The following is a 24,343-nucleotide window of genomic DNA, read 5'->3' on the forward strand; positions in this document are numbered from 1 at the left end:
ATTGTAGTAAAGTAGATCTAAACAGAAAAGTAGAAATGCTTGAGAAATTAAAACAAAAAATGACTTGTGCTTAAATTGCAGCAAATTAAAAGAAGTTGAAGATCTCAGGAGTAGAAGAGACTAAAAAACAAGTCTAGATCTCAAATCCTTCCTTGATCCAACAAGAGCAATTGCAAAAGAAATAAAGAAAAGTAAATTGCAGAATTAAAGAGAAGATGAAGAATAAAAGAAGATGCAGTAAACAGAAATTCAAATTCAATTATGCAGAAGGTAAACAAGAGATCTCAAGGTGAGATTGAAACATAAGTTCTTCAATTCTCCACCCAAGATCCAAAGCAAGAAAAGTAAAGAGTGCTCAAGCAAGAACAAGGAAGAAGAGAGATCAATTCCTCTTCCCAATTCTCTAAGATCTAAGTTCAAAAGTAAAAGCTCAAAATGAAAATGAAAAATTAAAGGAAAAATTCAAAGTAAAGTCTCCAGGTCCAAAGTCAATCAAACTAGCTTCTATTTATACACTTTCTATTCTTGGATTTTAGAATTTGGATGGGCTTTCAAATTTGGTGAAGAAATGAATTAAATTGGATTTTTAGTAAATTTTGGCCCAAGTGCACCTCCCAGGGGCAAGCTCAGTTGGAAAAACAAACTGAGCGCCCAAATGTTGCCTTGCTTGTGTGATTTGGTGCGTCAGACTTGGCCATGCTTCATTACACTAGAGCTCTGTTGGAATTTTGAACTGAGCTCTAAGTGTGTCAATGTTGTGCGCCTCATGGGATCCTGGCCGTGTTAATTCGCGTGTCACAGCCCCTTGGTGTGCAAAAATTGTGCGCCAAAGTGTGGGAGGCTTGGGGAGAGTAGTGCTCAGTTGGGAAAACCAACTGAGCTCTTCTTGGTGGCGCCTTGCTCTTGTCTTCAAGGTCCCAGGTTCAACTCTTGGTGGAAGCAAATGAGAGTTTATTTTCCTTGGAGGAGTGGACGCTCCTTCCTTGCTTTTCATGGAGCTCCTTGGTTCGAACCCTATGGAATGCATCTTGGCTCATTTTCTTGCATTTAAAAGTGGTGCCCCTCCTTGTGTTCATGAGCTCCCAGGTTCGAATCCTAGAGGAAGCATTTTGGTTAATTTTCTTGTAAGCTAAGTGGCGCTCCTCCCTTGTGTTTCAAAGAGTTCCCAAGTTCGAATCCTAGAGGAAGCATTTTGGCTAATTCTTCATGATTTTCCTTTGTGAGGAACGTTCCTTGCCTCCCTTTGGTCCTTGGTTCGAAACTTGGTGGCTTCCTCCCTTGGAATTTCATCTTGAATTAATTTTGAGAAGTCCCCGATAAAGCTCACTTAGTGAACTGAACTTCATGCCATTTCCTTGCTTTCTTTAGTGCTCAGTTGACTATTTGAACTTAGCTTGGTGCCTTACTTTCTCTTATTTGTCTTTGTGAAGCTTAGTTTGCTTTCTCTACTTGGCTTCCATTCTTCTTTGACTTTTGCCACTCTTTTCCTCTCTTGGGCACGCTTGTTGCTCCCTTTGGACACATTCCTTAGGCCACGCTTTTCTTCTTTTCTTCTTTCTTCACCTACAAGTAATCAAAACAACCAATCAAAGTATCACCAAATTCACAAGGCTTATAAATCATTAAAAATCAATTAAATTTGGCTTCAACCTCATGATTTAGCATCAAATAAATGGTGGTTGTTTGATTCAAGGAAACCATGCAATTCCACTCCAAATCACTTACTTATAATACAAGAAAGTGCATAAAACCTAATAAAAACAAAGAAAAAGGCTAGTGAAACTAGGCTAAGATGACTTGTCATCACAACACCAAACTTAAAACTTGCTTGTCCCCAAGAAAGCACTAAACATAAGAAAAGATAGAATGAAATAGAGAAGTCTGCATGTCCTTATTAGGCATATAGTTGAATTTGGTTTATGGGATTTTATGCAGATCAAAAGTAGCTCATTTATTACTTGCTGTCAAAACTAACCATGTTTTCTTAAGGGTTCACCAAGATTGCTGCTATGATTCCTCACCTTTTTGCTTATTTCCCTTGTTAGCTTTTTCTTCTTTCTTTTGTATTACAGAGTTTATTATTTATTGAGGGCTTGGTGGCAAATGTTGTAGTGGCCTTTGGCTTACTTTCACTCAACATTTCTTCACCACAGACACATGGCTCACCTTTTTCTTCCTAGGATCATGTCGCGTGGGAGGCCAAAGTTCCCATGTGACACGGACGAGTCGGCGACGCGGTCGCGTGGGGTGATTTGTGCCATTGGCACGCCTCCAGCGCTGCTCCTGCGTAACTCTCTGTTCACATTAATATTGTCTCCCATCTCTTTGCGACGCGGACGCGTCGCTGATGCAGTCGCGTCGCGTGCTCGCTTTTTTTTTTTTTTTTGTAATCTGAAAAATGCAGAATGCAGTGTTAATATGAATGTGATGCAAAACTCCAGGTTCAATATAACAAAATAAAATAAAATTCAAAACAAATAAAACTAAATAAAAATGAAAAAGGACGATCATACCATGGTGGGTTGTCTCCCACCTAGCACTTTTAGTTAAAGTCCTTAAGTTGGACATTTGATGAGCTTCCTGTTATGGTGGCTTATGCTTGTATTCATCCAGGAATCTCCACCAATGTTTGTATCTCCAGTAACCTCCGAGGTCCCAAACTAAGCATGTAAAGCCCTTAAGAAGCTTCAAACAGATTCTTAGGCTCCCGGGGTGACAAATGTCAGAACAGATTCCAGGATCCCAAACTTTACTTTTACACCCGTTCTTGTCTCGATCTACACTTTTCCAGCCGGGTGAAAGGTGATCTGAATTCTCACTGCAGTGACCAAACAGCTTCCTAGACCCATTCAGTTGAGCTTTATACCAACCTTTGCGTTTAAACTTAAAGCTTCCAACCATGATGAACCTTGCTTGACAATTCTTATCACTGGCCATCTTCCTCTTACTCTTAATGCCACAAAGAGCTCTAAGTTGACCATCCGTCTCCAGTAGCCCATATTCAAGTGGGATTAGAAAGCTATGGGATATGAATTTTTCCCACTTGAATGTTGTGAAGGATGATGGCAACTTAGGGGGAGGTATTTTTAATGAAATTGCAAGCTCCACTCCCTTGTGCTCTTCTCTGATAATTACCACCTCTTTGCAAGCTTCTTCAATTTCAACCTCTTCCTATTGGTAGCTCTCTTTCAATTCAATCTCCTCTTCATTGCTTTCCAAGGGCATGGGAGGTTGTGATTCTTCTTCTTGAATCTTCATCTCTTGATCAACCTCTTCCAAGTCTTCAACTATGATATGCTTTGGAGGTTGTACACCCTCCTCAGCATCAATTTCAACCGTCTCGGAAGGAGGCTCTATGACTGGACTTTCCCATGGAGGTTCTACATCTCGCAAGTCTTCAACCACTTTTTCCTCTTTAATAAGTACTGCTTTGTCCAGTAGTTTTAATATAAAATCGTACTCATCCTTGATGATTTGCTTTCCATGACAACTCCTTTCAATTGTTCTTTCATCTTCAAGGGTATTTACTACCTTCACCTTTAGGGCCTCCTCTAGCTCCTTATGAAGTATGGATTCGCGAAGATGATCCCTTCTCTCTTGTTCTATGTCAATAGCATCATTGGGATCATGTTGCTCTTGGATTGATGGATGTGGGTGCTCTTCCATGGATGGTGGTGATGGGATGGAGAGATCATTCTGTGGTTGAAAAGGAAGGGCACCAGAGCTTGAGGGTTGATTGTTGAAGGTATTTGGTGGTCTGATTTGGGCGACAAGAGCTTGTATAGTAGAGTTTAGATTGGCAAGTGCTTTCTCCATGGAGGTTTGGGGTGGATCTATGTATGGTTCATTTGGTTCATAAGGTGGTTGGTATGGTGGATGTGGGTTAGGGTCATATGGAGGTGAATGGTGGAAAGGGGCTTGTGAGTATGGTGGTCCAAAGTTATGTTGAGGAAATGGTTCATAAGCATATGGTGGTGGTTATTGATAGTCCATTAGAGGTGGTTGTTGCCATGAGGGTTGATCAAATCCTTGTGGCTCCTCCCATCTTTGATTGTTCCAACCTTGATGCCTGTTCTCATTGTAATTTCTTCTTCCTGCAATATTATTGTAACCAGACTCATAGCCAAAGGGGTGAGAGTTCATAGTAAATAGAAATTAAAAATAAAAACAAATTTAAATTAAAAGGTTATTTAAAATTTTAATTTGAAAATTAAATTTTGAAAATTTTTTTAAAATTGAATTTTAAAATTTGATTTTTTGAAAATTTTTAAATTTAAATTTTGAAAAATTTTAAATTTGAATTTTGAAATTTGATTTTTGAAATAAGATAAGATAAGATAAAAATTTAAAAAAATAAAAATCTGAAATTTTTTTTTCTGAAAAAAATTAATTAAAAATATTTTTGAATTTAATGAGGAAAGAGAAAAACAATAAAGTGACACCAAATTTCAAATTTTTAGATCAAAACAAAGAAAACAACTAAGAACAGCTTGAAGGTCAAGATGAACGTGAAGAACAACTTGAAGATCAAGATGAACACTAAGAACAAATTTTTGAAATTTTTTTTTATAAAAATAAATAACCTCTTAATTTATGGAAAAGAAAAAATAAAAATAAAAACAGATAAACAAGCAAAAATAAAATATTTACAATAACCAATAATAAGGCACACGTTTGCAATTCCCCGGCAACGGCGCCATTTTGACGTTAGGATTTTTGCCAGTAAAGAATGTCATAAAAACAGTCGCGTTGTAGATATAGTCTCTAAACCGACAGAAATCCTTTCGTACAAACGTTTTGGTTGTCACAAGTAACAAACTCCTTTGAAATTGATAACCGAATATTCAAACCTCGGGTCGTCTTCTCAAGGAATTGCAGGGAGGTGTTCTTATTATTGATTATGAAAAAGTGTGTTTTTGGGGTTTTTGGATCAAGGTAAAAAGTTAGAAAAGAAGTGGCAGAGGGAATAAAATAATAACAATAAACATAAACTCTTGGCAAGGTATTAGAAATTGGAAGTCCAGACCAAGTTATCCTTATCAATGATAATGAAAATTGAATCTTAATTTCACTTAGTTAACCCTTATTTAAAGCAGAGGAAGGTCAAGTGACTAATTAATTTGATCTTCAAATCCTAGTTAATTCCTAAGAAAAGATTGAGATTATTGAAGCTCAGTTCAATTAGCAAAGATAACAATTAACAATTATGCTATTAAGTTGGATAACTCATGAGTTACTGATTTCTTAACCAAAACCAAAAGGGAAAAAGTAAATCTACTAGAATAAAAATGTCTTCAGGTGGGAAGCAGTAATCATGTAAATAAAAGAAAGCAGTCATGAATGGAAATACCTCAAATAACATTAATTAAGAAAATTATATGTAACATGGAAGAGTTCATAAATTAAATAAAAGTAAAGAACCTGGGATTGAGAGTCACTCCTAAAAATAAGAGAAGTCCTAAATCCTAAATCTAAGAGAGAGGAGAGAACCTCTCTCTCTAAAAACTACATCTACTCCTAAAATTGTGAATGTGAAAGCTTGCTATGAATGGGTGCAGTTCCCCTCTTTATAGCCTCTAATATGTGTTTTCTGGGCCGCAAACTGGGTCAGAAACAGTCCAGAATTCGCTGGTTTCAAATTTTGCCACGCTGGATTTTCGTCACTGCTACGCGGCCGCATGGATCACGCGGTCGCGTCACCTAGCGTCAGAGAAACTATAACATATTATATATCAAATCGAAGCCCCGGACGTTAGCTTTCCAACGCAACTGGAACCGCGTCGTTTGGACCTCTGTAGCTAAAGTTATAGCCGTTTGAGTACAGAGAGGTCAGGCTGGACAGCTTAGCGATTTCTCCAACTTCTTGCATTCCTTCCACTTTTGCATGCTTTCTTCCCATCTTCCAAGCCATTCCTGCCTTATAATATCTGAAAACACTTAACACACATATCAAGGCATCTAATGGTAATAAGAGAGGATTAATAATAAGCAAATATAAGATCAAAGAAGCATGTTTTCAATCAAAGCACATAATTAGGAAGGCAAATGTAAAACCATGCAAATAGTATGAATAAATGGGTAAAGAGTAGATAAAAACCACTCAATTGAGCATAAGATAAATCATAAAATAGTGGTTTATCATCCACCTTCATGTAATTTTCTTGTTCAAGAGGGTGTTGCATTGATTTGAAGACATTGATGACCATTTGCTCATTATGTACTCTAAAAATCATCTCTCCCTTCTCTACATCAATAACGGCTCTGGCTATGGCTAAAAATGGCCTTCCCAAGATGATTGAGTTGTTTCCTTCTTCCTCTGTATCCAGAATTACGAAGTCTGCTGGAAAGATAAACTCCCCAACCTTCACTAACAGGTTTTCCACAATGCCATTGTGTGTCTTGATTGATCTGTCAGCCATCACCAAAGACATCCTGGTAGGTTTGAGTTCCTCTATGGCAAGCTTTCTCATCATTGATAACGGCATCAGATTGATGCTAGCACCAAGGTCACAGAGAGCTTTGTCTAGGGTCATTTTGCCTATGGTACATGAAACTACAAAGCTCCTTGGATCTTTGAGCTTTGGTGGGATAACTCCTTGAATCACAGCACTACATTCTTCTGTGAGAAGTATAGTTTCGCCAACTCCTCTTCTTGTTGATGAGTTCCTTCAAGAACTTAGCATACATGGGCATTTGCTCAAGTGCTTCAGCTAAGGGAATATTGATCTCCAACTTCTTGAAGATTTCAAGAAATTTTAGGAAGTGTTGGTCCTTAGTCAACCTTTGAGGATATGGTAAAGGTGGTGTGAAGTTCATTCCCTGCCTTTGTTCCTTGGTTGGCTCTTCAATTGCTTCCTTCCCTTTTCTTGATTTTTGTGGCTGATCTTCTTTTTCTTGAGCTTGATTCTGAGTTTGCTTGCTTGCTGTTACATCCTCATCATTGGCTTTCTCTTATTCAGCTTGTTTCTTGTCACTTTCCTTTGACTTCTTGGTTGCTTCTTCATTTTTCACCAGGATTTTTTTCACTCCTCAGTTGTATTGCCTTGCACTCCTCTTTTGGATTAGGAATGGTGTCACTTGGTAGTGAGCTTGATGGCCTTTCAATAGTAATTTTCTTGGAGAGTTGTCCAATTTGCCTTTCCATATTTTTCATGGAGGCTTCCTGGTTCCTTAATGTCATCTCTTGGTGCTTCATCATCTTTTCCATTAAGAGCTCCAAGTTGTTAATCCTCTGAGAGTCTTGTGAGATTGGTTGATTTTGGGGTGTTGAGGGTTGAGGGTAAGTGTTTTGATTTGAAGCTTGGTTATTGGATGGATGATGGTTAGAATTGGGGTAGGTGTTTTGTGGTTTTCTGTATGTGGCTTGGCTATTGTTCTCTTGATTGTTTTGGTTTATGTTTTTTCAATTGTTTTGGTTTGAGTTTCTCTGCCATGGCTGTTGAGTTTGATTGTGGTTATCTCCCCATCTGAGGTTGGGGTGGTTCTTCCATGAAGGGTTGTAAGTATCACCATAGACTTCATTTGGCCCAGAATTTTGGTTGTGCATGTACTGGAGTTGTTCTTGCTGTTGCTCGTCTTGAGTTTCTTCATTTTGCCCCCATGTGGTTGATGGTTGGCTTGTGTTAACTGCTGCAACTTGGAGGCTATCAATCCTCTTGGCCATTTGCTCAAATTGTTGTTGAATTTGCTGCTGCATCATTTTGTTTTGAGCTAGGATTGAGTCCACTCCTTCCAACTCCATCACTCCTTTCCTTTGTGATGGTTGGCGTTGCCTTTGGTGAGCAAAGAAATACTGGTTATTGGCCACCATATCAATGAGATTTTGGGCTTCCTCTGCAGTTTTCATTAGTTGTAAAGAACCTCCTGCTGAATAATCCAAAGCCTCTTGAGATTTCAGTGTCAAGCCTCCATAGAAATTCTACAATCTGTCCCACTCACTGAACATTCCCGGTGGACACTTCCTGATTAGAGCTTTGTATCGTTCCCATGCCTCATACAAGGGTTCAACATCCATTTGTGTGAATGTTTGCACTTCAGTCTTCAATCTAATAACTCTTTGAGGTGGGTAAAACTTGGCAAGGAACTTGGTTACTAGATCATCCCAATTGTTGATGCTGTCTCTTGGGAAGGATTCCAACCATTGAGTGGCTTTGTCTCTAAGAGAAAATGGAAATAGCAGTAGCTTGTAACTGTCAGGGTGCACACCATTGGTTTTGACAGTGTCACAAATCCTCAAGAAGGTGGACAAGTGTTGGTTAGGGTCTTCAAGTGGTCCTCCTCCATAAGAACAATTGTTTTGAACTAAGGTGATGAGTTGTGGCTTTAGTTCAAAGTTATTTGCATTAACATTTGGGGTGAGAATGCTACTCCCACAATGTCTAGGATCTGCACATGTGTAGGAAGCCAAAACTCTTCTCTGTGGTGGATTATTGTTGTTATTGGCTGCTCCTTCTGGTGGATTTGGTGGATTTTTTAAGTGTTCTTCCATATCTTGGAATTCTTCTTCTGACTCCTCTTCTCCAACAATGTTTTTCCCTCTTTCAGCTCTTCTTAATCTTCTGAGGGTTCTTTCGTCTTGTTTACAAAAAGTGGGTATAATTCTCCTTGTACCTGACATACAACCAAAGCATAAGAATCACACAACACCAGAAAGGCAATAACACTTCAATCCATTGCTGAAGTGAAATGTTAGTTGATTTAAGCAAAAATTCAAACAGTTAGTGTGTTAGTCAAAAATTAAAGAAACAGAAAATAAAAAGTGCTTGATCTAGATCTCCACTTCACTTAATCATTGTCAATCTAATTCAATCCCCGGCAACGGTGCCAAAAACTTGATGTGTGGAAAATGATCCAACACAAAACTCACCGGCAAGTGTACCGGGTCGCATCAAGTAATAATAACTCACATGAGTGAGGTCGATCCCACAGGGATTGAAAGATTGAGCAATTTTAGTTTAGTGGTTGATTTAGTCAAGCGAATCAAGTATTGGTTGAGAGGTTTGTAATTGACAGAAGCTAAATTACTTGAAATGTAAAGGGAGAGGGGTAATTGCTGTAAATTAAAGAGCAAAGAAAGTAAAAGTGCTGAATCTTAAAGTGCAAGTAATGTAAATTGTAGAAACTTAGATTGCAAGAAATGTAAATGACTGAATCTTAAAGTGCAAGAAATGTAAATTGCTTGAATTGTAAAAGGGATTGGGAGTTGGGATTGCAGAATTTAAACAAGAGGAAGTAAATTGCAACAAAACAGAAGAGTAGAATGTGGATTGTAGTAAAGTAGATCTAAACAGAAAAGTAGAAATGCTTGAGAAATTAAAACAGAAAATGACTTGTGCTTAAATTGCAGAAAATTAAAAGAAGTTGAAGATCTCAGGAGTGGAAGAGACTAGAAAACAAGTCTAGATCTCAAATCCTTCCTTGATCCAACAAGAGCAATTGCAAAAGAAATAAAGAAAAGTAAATTGCAGAATTAAAGAGAAGATAAAGAATAAAAGAAGATGCAGTAAACAGAAATTCAAATTCAATTATGCAGAAGGTAAACAAGAGATCTCAAGGTGAGATTGAAACAGAAGTTCTTCAATTCTCCACCCAAGATCCAAAGCAAGAAAAGTAAAGAGTGCTCAAGCAAGAACAAGGAAGAAGAGAGATCAATTCCTCTTCCCAATTCTCTAAGATCTAAGTTCAAAAGTAAAAGCTCAAAATGAAAAATCAAAATTAAAGGAAAAATTCAAAGTAAAGTCTCCAGGTCCAAAGTCAATCAAACTAGCTTCTATTTATACACTTTCTATTCTTGGATTTTAGAATTTGGATGGGCTTTCAAATTTGGTGAAGAAATGAATTAAATTGGATTTTTAGTGAATTTTGGCCCAAGTGCACCTCCCAAGGGCAAGCTCAGTTGGAAAACCAAACTGAGCGGCCAAATGTTGCCTTGCTTGTGTGATTTGGTGCGTCAGACTTGGCCATGCTTCATTACACTAGTGCTCAGTTGGAATTTTGAACTGAGCTCTAAGTGTGTCAATGTTGTGCGCCTCATGGGATCCTGGCCGTGTCAATTCGCGTGTCACAGCCCCTTGGTGTGCAAAAATTGTGCGCCAAAGTATGGGAGGCTTGGGGTGAGCAGTGCTCAGTTGGGAAAACCAACTGAGCTCTTCTTGGTGGTGCCTTGCTCTTGTCTTCAAGGTCCTAGGTTCAACTCTTGGTGGAAGCAAATGAGAGTTTATTTTCCTTGGAGGAGTGGACGCTCCTTCCTTAATTTTCATGGAGCTCCTTGGTTCGAACCCTATGGAATGCATCTTGGCTCATTTTCTTGCATTTAAAAGTGGTGCCCCTCCTTGTGTTCATGAGCTCCCAGGTTCGAATCCTAGAGGAAGCATTTTGGTTAATTTTCTTGTAAGCTAAGTGGCGCTCCTCCCTTGTGTTTCAAAGAGTTCCCAAGTTCGAATCCTAGAGGAAGCATTCTGGCTAATTCTTCATGATTTTCCTTTGTGAGGAACGTTCCTTGCCTCCCTTTGGTCCTTGGTTCGAAACTTGGTGGCTTCCTCCCTTGGAATTTCATCTTGAATTAATTTTGAGAAGTCCCCGATAAAGCTCACTTAGTGAACTGAGCTTCATGCCATTTCCTTGCTTTCTTTAGTGCTCAGTTGACTATTTGAACTTAGCTTGGTACCTTACTTTCTCTTATTTGTCTTTGTGAAGCTCAGTTTGCTTTCTCAACTTGGCTTCTATTCTTCTTTGACTTTTGCCACTCTTTTCCTCTCTTGGGCACGCTTGTTGCTCCCTTTGGACACATTCCTTAGGCCACGCTTTTCTTCTTTTCTTCTTTCTTCACTTACAAGTAATCAAAACAACCAATCAAAGTATCACCAAATTCACAAGGCTTATAAATCATTAAAAATCAATTAAATTTGGCTTCAACCTCATGATTTAGTATCAAATAAATGGTGGTTGTTTGATTCAAGGAAACCATACAATTCCACTCCAAATCACTTACTTATAATACAAGAAAGTGCATAAAACCTAATAAAAACAAAGAAAAAGGCTATTGAAACTAGGCTAAGATGACTTGTCATCAATCCTTCTTTACCGTGCATTGATTATCACTTGTACCATCCTCTTCCTTGCTCCAACCCTTAGCTTTAAAAGTTTCTTTCTTTTTCCCTTTTCATGATGGCCACCAAGAAAGGTAAAGAGAAAGTCACTCCTAAACCACCAGCAAGGAAAGGAACAAAAAGAGCACTAGCTGCAGAGCCATCTTCAACAGCAGTAAAGCCCTCAAAAAAAAGAATCAAGAAGATCCTCAAGGTCGATGAAAAAGAGAAAGCATTTTCAGCAAAGGACACTGCGCGGTTCACTAACCGCTACTGTGAGCAGATGTTCCCCATCCTGGCTGACCGAAACTATAATATTGAGTACCTTCTCATCCTCCCGACCAACATTGTTAAATTTGTTGAGTCCCAAATTGAATGAAGACAATGAGGATTCCTACGGAGACAGCCGTGACAGGTTATCCTTTCATGGGTAGTTGAATTCTACTCCAATTTTCACATGCCAACCATGCAGTCTGTCTATGTCCGTCAGAAGCAAGTTCCCATAACTGAAGAGGCCATTCAGCGAGTTTTAGATCTTCCCCCTGTTCCAGAAGGATTGGACGCATTTTAAAAAGCCTCTTTCAAGTTCCAGACATACTAATTTGACTGGGACACTGTTCTCAGAGTTATAGCACAACCTGGCAGCAAATGGATCTATGGATACCATCGATCCCGACCTAAGAGCATATTGGCTTCAGCACTCACCTTGGAGGCTCGAGTATGGGCATAGATCATGTCCCATTACATCTTTTCGAGCACTCACGAGTCCTCTTTCACTGCAGATATGGCTGTTTTACTCTGGTGTATCCTTACAGACCAGCCTCTCAATTTACCAAGACACATCCGGAATGCTATGGGACACGTACAGATTGCGGGCAACCAATCTTTTCCCGCCTTGGTTTTAGATCTAGTCTCAGCAGCTGGATTGTCCTACAGAGTTGGGGACACTAAGGTCATGCTTTCACGGGATGATCAGTACGTTCCCAATGGGAAGTATATCAGACCTCCAGCAGCCACTATCAACCGGAGCACAGAACCAGCAGAAGATATCCCTTCTCCTACCACATCACAAGCACCTTCAACAAACCAACTGCTCCATCAAATACTTGAGAAATTGGACCGGCTTGACCGACAAGGAAAGCGAAGAGAGCACCGTAACAAGCGTAGATTTACATACCTCAAGGAGCTACTTGTTGGTAACTACCCACCTAAAGGAGACCCAGACACCCCGGACTCCACTTCATTTACCAGCACAGGGAGCCATGACGGTTCCGATTGTGGAGAGGCTGCTACCAGCTCCCCTTTGTTCTTGACTGATGGCACCGAGGACGGTGCCAAGCTTTAAGTGTGGGGAGGTCGGTCAGTACCTGACTTCCGGAGGTAATTTCTCTTTCTTAACACCAATAAATTAGTAATTTTTCTTTTATTAGGATAGGATAGATAGCATAGTAATAGGTAATTGTATGCATGTTCTATTTGGTTGAAAAATAATATGTTTCTTTTCATGACTTTATTCTAAAAAATTTTCACTAATTTAAATCAGAATTTTTTGTGTTAAATTTGTTTGACGATTGTATTTGGAACATACTTTAAAGCTAAGAACACACAACCCGTGAGACTTGAGCTTAATTACATGGTTACACTATTTAACCATAAAAATTTTATTCTTATGTGTTTGCTTCTCTATGACTATAATCTATATTTTGTTCCATCCTATATGTCCAATGTTTAATGTGTTATATGCATGCATATGATTGAGGCCATTATTTTATTAGCTCACTTATCCCAAATAGCCTACCCTTCCATTTACCTTTTTAGCCACTTTGAGCCTTTTAATCCCATTTGTTCTATATTTTATCACATCACTAGCCTTAAGCGGAAAAATAAATTAACTACCCAAATTGAATCTTTGGTTAGCTTAAGATAGAGATTGTGTGTCGATTAAGTATGGGAAACTGTGGGAACATAGGTTAACAAGGGAATGTGTTATGTTTTTACATTGATGAATTAATGGGGAATTTGTGTACCTACTCATGTGAGACTAGAAAATTAAAAATCCAGGTGCATTGATAATGTGATGTATATTTTTATGCTTCAAAAAAAATATTCAAAGTAATTAAGTAAATAAATAAATGAATAAGGAGACAAAATTACCCCAGTTTTAAATTTAATGAAAAATCAATGCATATGTGATACAAGTTAAAGAGAAAAGTTGATGCATGAGTATGTAATACAAAAGTGGGAAAATTTTGGGTAGCTAGGCATGATTTAAGAAGAATATTGAATATGTATAGGTAAGAGCTTAGGTTAATCGAAGATTCAATTCATAGCTCACTTAGCCATATATATACCCTCACCTTTACCTTGGCCCCATTACAACCTTAAAAAGACCTCATGATGTTTGTATTATTACATTAAATACTTGTTGATTGGTTAGGTGAAGAACAAAATCTTGAAAGCATGACTAGGAAAGAGTAGAGTGATTACCCTATACACTAGAGTGACTAGAGTGCATATACACCATTAGTAAGGGTTCAAATGCTTGATTCTATCTTCCCTGCTTTCATGAGCTGTCTTCTTACAAGTTTACTTGTTTTTACTGTATAAATTTTAATTAGTGATATTTGATTTATATTTGTCTTGAAGAACTTATTTATTTTAACCAAGTAGGCAAAACCATCTTAGCATATAGTTGCATTTATATACATAGGTTGCATTGCATTGCATGAGTCTTACTTTTCCCTACTCATTTATTTTATCTCCTTGAGCTAAGCATGAGGACATGCTAATGTTTAAGTGTGGGGAGGTTGATAAACCACTATTTTATGGTTTATCTTGTGTTTAATTGAGTGGTTTCATCAAGCCTTTACCCACTTATTCATAAGATTTGCATGATTTTATAATCCCTTCCTAGTATTGTTTTATGATTGAAAACTTGCTTTCTAGGGATCTTTAATTAGTATATTTTAATTCTCTTTTATACCATTCGATGCCGTGATCCGTGTGTTAAGTGTTTCAGGCTTTATAGGGCAGGAATGGCTTAGACAATGGAGAGGAAGCTTGCAAAAATGGAAGGAACACAAGAAACTAAGCAGATGACCAGCGAGCACCGACGCGCACGCATGGCTCACTAACGTTAAGGATTTTTGCCAGTAAAGAATTTCATAAAAACAGTCGCGTTGTAGATATAGTATCTAAACCAACAAAAATCCCTTCGTACAAACGTTTTGGTTGTCACAAGTAACAAACCCCTTTGAAATTGATAACCGAGTATTCAAGCCTCGGGTCGTCTTCTCAAGGAATTGCAGGGAGGTATGTTCTTATTATTGGTTATGAGTCTTGTAAGGTAGAGGTTTTAGAAAGTAGGGAAGCAATATGTTGAATGATAAGAAAAATAAAATAATAATAATAAAATAAACTCTTGGCAAGGTATTAGAACTGGAAGTCCTATCCTTATCAATTGTGATGAAATTTGGATTTTAATCTCACTTTGTTAACCTCTAACTATGAAGGTAGATCAAGTGGATTAATTAGCTTAATCCTCAGGTCCTAGTCAATTCCTATGGAAGGACTAGAGTTATTGGAGCAACTCCCAATTTCAATCACTACTTTATTGACAGCTCAAGCGTTACCAATTACATAACCAAAGCTAAAAAGAAGAAAATATCTAAATTAAAAAGCATCAATATAAATAAAGCAAAGCAAAATTAATTCTGAAAATACCTCAAATTGCATTAACAAAAGAAATTAAATCTGGCATAGATGTTCATAAATTGAATTGGGAAAATAAATAAAAATAAAGAACCTGGGATTGAGAGTCACTCCTAAAACTAAGAGAAATCATAAATCCTAATCCTAAGAGAGAGGAGAGAACCTCTCTCTCTAAAACTATATCTACTCCTAAAATTATGAATGTGAAAGCTTGATGATGAATGGATGCATTCCCCCACTTTATAACCTCTAATCTGTATTTTCTGGACCGCAAACTGGGTCTGAAACAGCCCAGAATTCGCTGGTTGTGAATTCAAACACGCTGATTTTCGTCACTGCGACGCGGCCGCATGGAGCACGCGGTCGTGTCGCCTAGCGTCAAGGAAACTATAGCATATTATATATCAAATCGAAGCCCCGGACGTTAGCTTTCCAACTCAACTGAAACCACATCATTTGGACCTCTATAGCTAAAGTTATAGCTGTTTGAGTGCGAAGAGGTCAGGCTGGACAGCTTAGTAATTTCTCCAACTTCTTGTATTCCTTCCACTTTTGCATGCTTCCTTTCCATCCTCTAAGTCATTCCTGTCCTGTAATCTCTGAAATCACTTAACACACATATCAAGGCATCTAATGGTAATAAGAGAAGATTAATAATAAACAAATATAAGATCAAAGAAGCATGTTTTCAATCATAGCACAAAATCAGGAAGAAAAATGTAAAACATGCAAATAGTATGAATAAGTGGGTAAAGAGTTGATAAAAACCACTCAATTGAGTACAAGATAAACCATAAAATAGTGGTTTATCAACCTCCCCACACTTAAATAATAGCATGTCCTCATGCTAAGCTCAAGAGAAGCTATAAGGATGAAGAGGACTGGTAGGATGTATGAAATGCAATCCTATCTATATGAATGCAACTACATGCAAAATGTTTCTACCTGCTTGGTTTAAAAGTAAACAAGTTCTCCAAGACAAATACAAACCAATATCCACTAATTCAAATCGTACAATAAAAAGCAAGTAAACTTGTAAGAAGATAGCTCATGAAAGCAGGGAACATAGAATTTAGCACTGAACCCTTACTGGTAGTGTATATCACTCTAACTCTCAAGTGTCTAGGGTCAATCACTCTACTCTTCTCTAATCATGCTTTCTAAACTTTGTTCTTTATCTAACCAATCAACATTATTTAATGTACCAATGCAAACATGATGAGGTCTTTTCAAGGTTGTAATGGGGCTAAGGTAAAGGTAAGGATATATGTATGGCCAAGTGAGTTATAATATGAATCTTTAATTAACCTAAACTTTCACCTAACATACATATACTCTATATAATTCTAATTCATGCCTAGCTACCCATGATTCTCACTTTTACATCACATACTCATGTATTAACTTTTTCTTTTTAATTTATCACATGTGCATTGATTTTTTTATTAACTCAACATTGGGATAATTTTGTCTCCTTATTTATTTATTTATATTATATTATATATATATATATATATATATATATATATATATTTTTTTTTTCTTTTTTTTTTGAATCATAAAAGCAAACATAACTTATCAATGCACATGGATTTTTCATTATTTTTCTATTTTGGTTTTTCATGAGTAGGTTCCCAAATTTCCCATATTCAAATAAATTAAAAACATGATACATTCCTTTATCAACCCATGTTCCCACAATTTCCCCACACTTATTTGATACACAATCTCTATCTTAAGCTAACCAAAGATTCAATTGGGATAATTAATTTGTTTTCCGCTTAAGGCTAGTGATGTGGTAAAATATAGAACAAATGGGGACTAAAAGGCTCAAAGTGGCTGACAAGGGTGATTTAAAGGGTAGGCTTATTTGGGATAAGTGAGCTAAAATCAAACAATGGCCTCAATCATGTGCAAGCATGTAAATATACTAAATAATGGACATATGGAGTGGAACAAAGCAAAGATTGTAATTATAGAGAAGAAAACACACAAGAATAAAATATTTATGGTTAAATAATGTAACCATATAAATAAGCTCAAAATCTCACAGGTTGTGTGTTCTTTGGATCAAACACCATGTTCCACATACAACTTCAAACAAGTTTTAACATAAAAATTTTTTTCAATTTAAATTAGTGAAATTTTTCAAAGATAGGGTCTTAAAAGAATTTTATTACTTTAACCAAGTTGTAACTAAATGCATAAAATCAAACAAATATGCAAATGCAATAAATACTTTAACAAAGAAAATTTAAACATTGTTGTTAAAACAGAAAGGTACTAACCCATGGAGATCGGTATCGACCTCCCCACACTTAAAGATTGCACCGTCCTCGGTGCATGCTAAGATGTGCAAGTGGACAGGTGGCTTCAACTGATGCTTTTCTCTAAAAATTGTGCAGATGGACTTGTCTGTCTCCCCATGTAAACGTCTTCCGCTTCCCTTCCAGGTGGCCATCATGGAAGCTTCAACATGTACGTGAGAAAACAATAGAAGGGATGGCATACCAGTGGTGCAGAATTTGCAACAAAGGAGGGGAGAATGTGGGTAATGCAAGATAAGATAAGTTCATATCAATGCAAGAGAAGTACAAGTATCTTAAAAGATTAGCATTGATTTAAATAATGTTACCCAATCAGAACAAAACAAGTCATAAGCACCAAGAAAATACCAGAAAAGATATAACAGTTGAATAAGAACATTTGAACACCAATAATTTTAGAAAAGAAAATAAAAATATGCACAAAATTAAAATACAATGAATGAAAGTACGCAAATAAATAAAATAAAATAAAAGATAAGAAGAATGAGAAGGAAAAGAAGGGAAGAAGAAGTAAGTAAGAAAGGAGGGAGGAAAAATTAGGATTGGGAAAGAAAAGATAAGATATTTGGCAAATTAAGATAAGCTGTGCGGCGCAAGCGACGCGGTCGCGTGGGGCAGGCGGTCGCGCGACTTGCACTTAAACTGATTGACACGGTCGCGTCAGTCACGCGGTCGCGTGACCCGTTTTATGCTGCTGGCGTGAGGGCAGCCTTGCGCTCGCACAACTCTCTATTCAAAATCATTGAATGCCAAATATTGGGCGACGCGGTCGCGTGGGGCATGCGATCGCGTGAGTGGCCTTATTTCCAATATGACGCGGACGCGTGGGGCACGCGTTCGCGTGGGAGGGCTTGGGCTTCCAGCACGAGTCCAGCCCAACTCCAGCTCAACTTACTGCCATACACCCTTGCTTACGTCGATTTACATGGCATGCGGCCGCGTGGGTGACGCGGTCGCGTGGGAGGCCAAAGTTCCCACATGACGCGGTTGCGTGAGCGACGCGGTCGCGTGGGGTCAAATGATGCTAAAGGTGCGCCTCCAGCCACACTCTCGCGTGACTCTCTGTTCGTCTTCTTTTCTTCCCATTGCACTGGTGACGCGGACGCGTCAGCGACGCTGCCGCGTCGCGTGCGTGCCTTTTTTTTTTAAATCTGAAAAAAATGCAGAATGCAGTGTTAATATGAATGTGATGCAAAACTCCAGGTTCAATATAATAAAATAAAATAAAACTCGAAAACAAATAAAACTAAATAAAAATGAAAAGGAACGATCATACCTTGGTGGGTTGTCTCCCACCCAGCACTTTTAGTTAAAGTCCTTAAGTTGGACATTTGGTGAGCTTTCTGTTATGGTGGCTTGTGCTTGAACTCATCCAGGAATCTCCACCAATGTTTGTAATTCCAGTAGCCTTTAGGATCCCAAACTAAGCATGTAAAGCCCTTAAGAAGCTTCAAACAGATTCTTAGGCTCCCGGGGTAACAAGTATCAGAGCAGATTCCAGGATCCCAAATCTTGCTTTTACACCCATCCTTGTCGGGATCTGTATTTTTCCAACTGGGTGATAAGTAATTTGAATTCTCACTACAGCTACCAAACAACTTCCTAGACCCATTCAGTTGAGCTTTACACCAACCTTTGCGTTTAAACTTAAAGCTTCCAACCATGATGAACCTTGCAGGACAATTCTTACCACTGGCCATCTTCCTCTTACTCTTAATGTTACAAAGAGCTCTAAGTTGACCATCCGTCTCCAGTAGCCCATATTCAAGTGGAATTAGAAAGCTAAGAAATATGAATTTTACCCACTTGAATGTTGTGAAGGATGATGGCAACTTAGGGGGAGGTATTTTTAATGAAATTGCAAGCTCCACTCCCTTGTGCTCTTCTCTGATAATTACCACCTCTTTGCAAGCTTCTTCAATTTCAACCTCTTCCTCTTGGTAGCTTTCTTCCAATTCAATCTCCTCTTCATTGCTTTTCAAGGGCATGGGAGGTTGTGCTTCTTCTTCTTGAATCTCTTTCTCTTGATCAACCTCTTCCAAGTCTTCAACTGTGATATGCCTTGGAGGTTGTACACCCTCCTCAGCATCAATTTCAAACGTCTTGGAAGGGGGTTCTATGACTGGACTTTCCCATGGCGGTTCTGCATCGCCTAAGTCTTCAACCACTTCTTCTTCTTCTTCAATAATTCCGGCTTCCTCTACTTGTTCCAGTACAAAGTCATGCTCCGTACTGTTCACTGGAGTTTCTAGTATCTCCTTCATGCTACGTTCTTCATTAGATTGTCCACATGAAGCCATGGGGGTTCCTTGAGTGTCCGAACGTCGGGAAGCTAATTGATTTATCGCTTGTTCCAATTGACAAATGGTTGCCTGAAATCGATCCACTGTTTCCTTGAAACGATCCTTTGTCTCTTGATGCACTCGGCTTTCATAAATAGGATCATAGTGCTCTTGGATTGATGGATATGGAGATGGTGAATATTAAAGTGGTGGTTCTTGTGAGTAATTGGGTTGGAATTGGGGTGGTTCTATATACGGTTCATATGGCTCATAAGGTGGTTGGTATGGTGGTTGAGGGTTAGGGTCATATGGAGGTGAATGGCGAAAAGGGGCTTGTGAGTTTGGTGGTCCAAAGTTATGTTGAGGAGGGGGTTCATAAGCGTATGGTGGTGGTTGTTGATAATCAAAGGAGCGCTCACCATAGCCATTGCCTTGATATGCATCACAGAATGGTTGTTGATAGTCCATTGGAGGTGGTTGTTGCCATGAGAGTTGATTAAATTCTTGTGGCTCCTCCCATCTTTGATTCTTCCAACCTTGATGCCAGTTTTCATTATAGTTTCCATTCCTAACAAAAACATTGGAATCAAACTTGAAGCGAGAGGGGTGAGAATTCATAGTAGCTAATAAAAAATTAAAAATAAAAATAAATTTAAATTAAAAGGTTATTTAAATTTTGAATTTGAAAATTAAATTTTGAAATTTTGAATTTTAAATTTTTGAATTTTGAATTTTTGAAATTTGATATTTGAAAATTTTTAAATTTGAATTTTGAAATTTGATTTTTGAAATAAGATAAGATAAAAATAAAAACCAATAACCTCTTAACTTAAGAAAAAGCAAAAATAAAAACAAAAATAAAAACAAATAAACAAGTAAAAATAAAATATTTACAATAACCAATAATAAGGCATACGTTTGCAACTCCCCGGCAACGGCGCCATTTTGACGTTAAGAATTTTTGCCAGTAAAGAATTTCATAAAAACAGTCGCGTTGTAGATATAGTATTTAAACCAACAAAAATCCCTTCGTACAAACATTTTGGTTGTCACAAGTAACAAACCCCTTTGAAATTGATAACCGAGTATTCAAACATCGGGTCGTCTTCTCAAGGAATTGCAGGGAGGTATGTTCTTATTATTGGTTATGAGTCTTGTAAGGTAGGGGTTTTAGAAAGTAGGGAAGCAGTATGTTGAATGATAAGAAAAATAAAATAATAATAATAAAATAAACTCTTGGCAAGGTATTAGAACTGGAGGTCCTATCCTTATCAATTGTGATGAAATTTGGATTTTAATCTCACTTTGTTAACCTCTAACTATGAAGGTAGATCAAGTGGATTAATTAGCTTAATCCTCAGGTCCTAGTCAATTCCTATGGAAAGACTAGAGTTATTGGAGCAACTCCCAATTTCAATCACTCCTTTATTGACAGCTCAAGCGTTACCAATTACTTAACCAAAGCCAAAAGGAAGAAAATATCTAAATTAAAAAGCATCAATATAAATAAAGCAAAGCAAAATTAAATCTGAAAATACCTCAAATTGCATTAACAAAAGAAATTAAATTTGGCATAGATGTTCATAAATTGAATTGGAAAAATAAATAAAAATAAAGAACCTGGGATTGAGAGTCACTCCTAAAACTAAGAGAAATCATAAATCCTAATCATAAGAGAGAGGAGAGAACCTCTCTCTCTAAAACTACATCTACTCCTAAAATTGTGAATGTGAAAGCTTAATGATGAATGGATGTATTCCCCCACTTTATAGCCTCTAATCTGTGTTTTCTGGGGCGCAAACTGGGTCAGAAACAGCCTAGAATTCGCTGGTTGCGAATTCATACACATTGATTTTCGTCACTGCGACGCGGCCGCATGGAGCACGCGGTCGCGTCGTCTAGCGTCAGGGAAACTATGACATATTATATATTAAATCGAAACCCTGGACGTTAGCTTTCCAACGCAATTGGAACCGCGTCATTTGGACCGCTGTAGCTAAAGTTATAGTCGTTTGAGTGCGAAGAGGTCAGGCTGGACAGCTTAGTAATTTCTCCAACTTCTTGTATTCCTTCCACTTTTGCATGCTTCCTTTCCATCCTCTAAGCCATTCTTGCTCTGTAATCTCTGAAATCACTTAACACACATATCAAGGCATCTAATGGTAATAAGAGAAGATTAATAATAAACAAATATAAGATCAAAGAAGCATGTTTTCAATCATAGCACAAAATCAAGAAGGAAAATGTTAAAAAATGCAAATAGTATGAATAAGTGGGTAAAGAGTTGATAAAAACCACTCAATTGAGTACAAGATAAACCATAGAATAGTGGTTTATCACTCACGCGAGCGCGCAAAATGGAGAAATTTACAGCGACGCGTGCGCGTGCCTGATGCGTACGCGTGGATTGGAGTCTGCACAAAAGACGCGCACGCGTGGACGACGCGTACGCGTGACAAGGAAATTCGCCAAACGACACGCATGCATGACTGACGCGTATGCGTGACTGATGCGTATGCGTGACTGACGCGTATACGTGACCTGCGCGATCTGCAGAATTAACAGAAAACGCCGGGGGTGATTTCAGGCCGCGTTTTGACCCAATTTTCGGCCGAGAAACACAGAATAAAGCCAGGGAACATGCAGAGACTCAACACACACATAGACACATTCACATATTCTCATTAGGATAGTTTTTAGGTTTTTAGATCTGAATCTAGAGAAAAACTACTCTTCCTCTAGGTTTTGTTTACATTCATAGTTTATGCTTTTGCTTTTGGATATTGAAGAGTCATCACCTCCATTGAAGATACTATTCTAGTTTATTTTCTTACTTGCTCTTTTATTTATTCCATATTCTTAATTCTTGTTTAGAGTGGTAATTGGATTATATTCATGGATTGTTAATGCAAAGGATTACTTTTACTTTTAATTAATTTAAATCTCTATTTTATTTAATTTATCATGTCTCTTTTCTATTCCAAACTCCCAATAACGAAGATGGTATCCATGTCAATAGAGTAGATTTCCTACTTGACATGGGGGTTGATTAAGAGGAGACACTTGAGTTGGAATGCTCAAGTAATTAGTTAAATTGGAAGTTGTTGGCTAATTCTGTATTTACTAACGCTAGACCTTCCCAAGGGAGAGGACTAGGATTTGCGAACAAGAGTTAGCTCAATCACTTGACTTTCCTTTATTTAGTAAGGGTTAACTAAGTGAAAATAACAACCTCTTTATACTACACTTGAGAGAATTCCAACAAGGATAGAACTTCCAATTAATCATTCTTCCAGTCAAGGCTTTTTAATTAGAATATATATTTCTCTTTTAATTTACAATTATTTATTTTCTGTCATTCAACTCTCAAAATTCTCGGAAAACTCCTGATTAATAACTTAGCACCCTTTCTAGCAACTCGTTGGGAGACGACCTGGGACTCATACTCCCAGTATTTTAATTCTAAACTTTTTGTGACAACCTTTCTAAATTGATGAGGTGGATTTTTGCTGGTTAAGAGCTATACTCGCAACGCTGTTTTATTATATTATAATCTCTTAATTGGTCTAACTTCTACCACTAATCAGCGTGCCACACCCAGCTTGGCGTGCCACGCCCCTCTTGTGGCCTTGAGCATTGCTCTCTGGAAAACTATACTGGCGTGCCATGCCCATGTAAAAGCTTTGAGGATCCTTTCTGGAAAACATAACTGGCGTGCCACACCCAACTCCTGGCGTGCCACGCCCAATTACTTTCATGGCGTTTGTTCCAAGTGGCAAGCCAGTTTCACACGCCCAGTTGTTGGTGCACGAATTATAAATCACACTTTTCACAACTCGTACCACTAACCAGCAAGTGCACTGGGTCATCCAAGTAATACCTTACGTGAGTAAGGGTCGAATCCCACGGAGATTGTTGGCTTGAAGCAATCTATGTTATCTTGTAATTCTTAGTCAGGATATCAATTATAATTATCAGTTTGGATTGCGAAAATTAAAAGAGCATGAATTAAATACTTGTTATGCAATAATGGAGAATATGTTGGAGTTTTGGAGATGCTTTGTCTTCTGAATCTTTGCTTTCCCCCTGTCTTCTTCTTCACGCACACAAGGTTCCTCCTATGGCAAGCTGTGTGTTGGTGGATCATTGTTATCAATGGCTACCATCCGTCCTCTCAGTGAAAATGGTCCAGGTGCGCTGTCACCATATGGCTAATCATCTGTCGGTTCTCACTCATGCTGGAATAGGATCCATTGATCCTTTTGCGTCTGCCACTACGCCCAATCCTTGTGAGTTTGAAGCTCGTCACAGTCATTCAATCCCTGAATTCTAATCGGAATACCACAGACAAGGTTTAGACTTTCCAGATTCTCAAGAATGCTGCCAATGGATTCTGGCTTATACCATGAAGATTCTGATTAAGGAATCCAAGAGATACTCATTCAATCGAAGGTAGAACGGAGGTGGTTGTCAGTCACGCGTTCATAGGTTGAGAATGGTGATGAGTGTCACGGATCATCATATCCATCATATTGAAGTGCGAATGAACATCTTAGATAGAAACAAGTGTGTTTGAATAGAAAACAGAAATAATTGCATTAATTCATCGAGACACAGCAGAGCTCCTCACCCCCAACAATGGAGTTTAGAGACTCATGCCGTCAAAGAGTACAAAGTTCAGATCTAAAATGTCATGAGGTACAAAATAAATCTCTAAAAGTTGTTTAAATACTAAACTAGTAACCTAGGTTTACAGAAAATGAGTAAACTAAGATAAATAGTGCAGAAATCTACTTCTGGGGCCCACTTGGTGTGTGCTGGGGCTGAGACTTGAGCTTTACACATACCTAGGCTGTTTCCAGAGTTAAATGCCAGGTTGTAACCTGTTTCTAGCGTTTACTTCCAACTTGTAACATGTTTCTGGCGTTTAACGCCA

This window comes from Arachis hypogaea, chromosome 12, assembly GCF_003086295.3.
Source record: "Arachis hypogaea cultivar Tifrunner chromosome 12, arahy.Tifrunner.gnm2.J5K5, whole genome shotgun sequence".
NCBI lineage: Eukaryota > Viridiplantae > Streptophyta > Magnoliopsida > Fabales > Fabaceae > Arachis > Arachis hypogaea.